The sequence below is a fragment of the Psammomys obesus genome, unplaced genomic scaffold, assembly GCF_907164565.1.
Source record: "Psammomys obesus unplaced genomic scaffold, mPsaObe1.curated_primary_1811, whole genome shotgun sequence".
NCBI classification, from domain to species: Eukaryota; Metazoa; Chordata; class Mammalia; order Rodentia; family Muridae; genus Psammomys; species Psammomys obesus.
Window position 1 is genome coordinate 14,489 of NW_026590060.1, and position 1,721 is coordinate 16,209.

Genomic DNA, 1,721 nt, shown 5'->3' on the forward strand with positions numbered 1-1,721 from the left:
CTATCTATCTATCTATCTATCTATCTATCTATCTATCTATCTATCTATCTATCATGCAGTGTTCTGCCTGCATGTACACCTGCAAGCAATAAGAAGGCACCAGATCTCACTATAGATGATTGTGAGCCACCATGTGTTTGCTGGGAATTGAAATCAGCACCATTGGAAGAATAACCAATGCTCTTATCATCTGAGCCCAGCCCCGGTCCCCCCCTTTTTTTTAGCTCATGTTCCACAAATTTTCTAAAACATGAATGAATGTGTAATGAGCATCTGCAGAAGGAGGCATTGTTTTTCAAGGAAGGAAATGAAATGTCTTAATGTCATTAAGAAATGTCTTAATGATTCTTTACTATGGTCACACATAAGTTTGAACAAATACTGCTGAGTTCATCTCAATGTCTCATGTCACCATGTGGTGAATTAAGTTTATCATTGTTTTCAGGATGATACTTATTTCTTACCTATGACCACTAGGAAGCTGTATGCTGCCTTAGCTGATCTAACTGGATGGATGAGTAAACAGCAGCTTTTAAGGGGGAAGGGGGAAGGTCAGCCTTGAACTTGTGATCCTCCTGTCTCAGCCTCCTGAATGCTGGGGTTCCAGGTTTGGGCCATTAAAGCGAGAACAATGATGCAGATGGTACATTTATCTGTTTTTTTGGGGGGATTATCACATTTTAACATTTCCAAACTTTATATGCATAATCTAGCTACCACATTTAATAAAATATTAAAATGTATCACTCTGACATGTCAGGCAACCCCTAACCAACTGTGATTCCAACTCCAAGGGATCCAGTGTACTCTTCTCTCCTACACAGAAACACACACACACACACACACACACACACTTTGCACAAACAGATGTGTCTTTTAAAAAGTAAATGTGCAATCAACCTCACAACTAGAAAAGCACATTTTTAAGAGGCGCAAATGAGAGGCACTGTGGTAATGTGGCCTTAACATGCAGAATATTTCATCAAGTGTTTCACACCTTTTTTTCTTCAGTAGAAGGTTTTCACATGTTCTCCTTACAAAATAAAAATAGAACCCCATGTCTCCCCAGAACCCACAGAACCCTGTGGATCTTCTGTATTTTCTCCTGCCTTCTTTGATTTTTTTTTCAATGCATTAAGAATTTGTGATGGAGATTTAAAAAATGAAATAAAATGAAGTTTGAAATCTTTCTTCAATCTGCTATTTTTTTCTATAACCTCTACTGCATGCCTTCCTTGTGAGAGGAACTCAGCAATGGATTACAGGCATGTGTCAGCAGGTGTGGCTCTGATTTTTTGTATTATTATTACTATTATTATTATTATTATTATTATTATTATTATTATTATTATTTTGGTATATTTGTGAAAGCTTTCTCCGTGTAGCCCTGGGTGTCCAGTACTTTCTTTGTAGACCAGGACAGACTCAAACTCACAGAGACCCAACTGTCTCTGCTTCCAAAGTGCTAGGATTAAAGGGGCGTGCCACCATGCTTGGAATGATTTTATTATAGCCCGGTTGAAGTCATACTGTGTGAAGTAGGACATGTCCAGACATGTGAGTGTGAAGACCTGGCAGGGGGTACAGGCCCTTGTTTTTAGAGACAGGGTTTCTCTGTGTGACATTGCATGTTCTGGACTTGCTTTACAATCCTTGATTACCTGGAACTCACACCTGCCTCTGCTTGCCCCACTGATGGTCACAGGCATGTGACACCACAC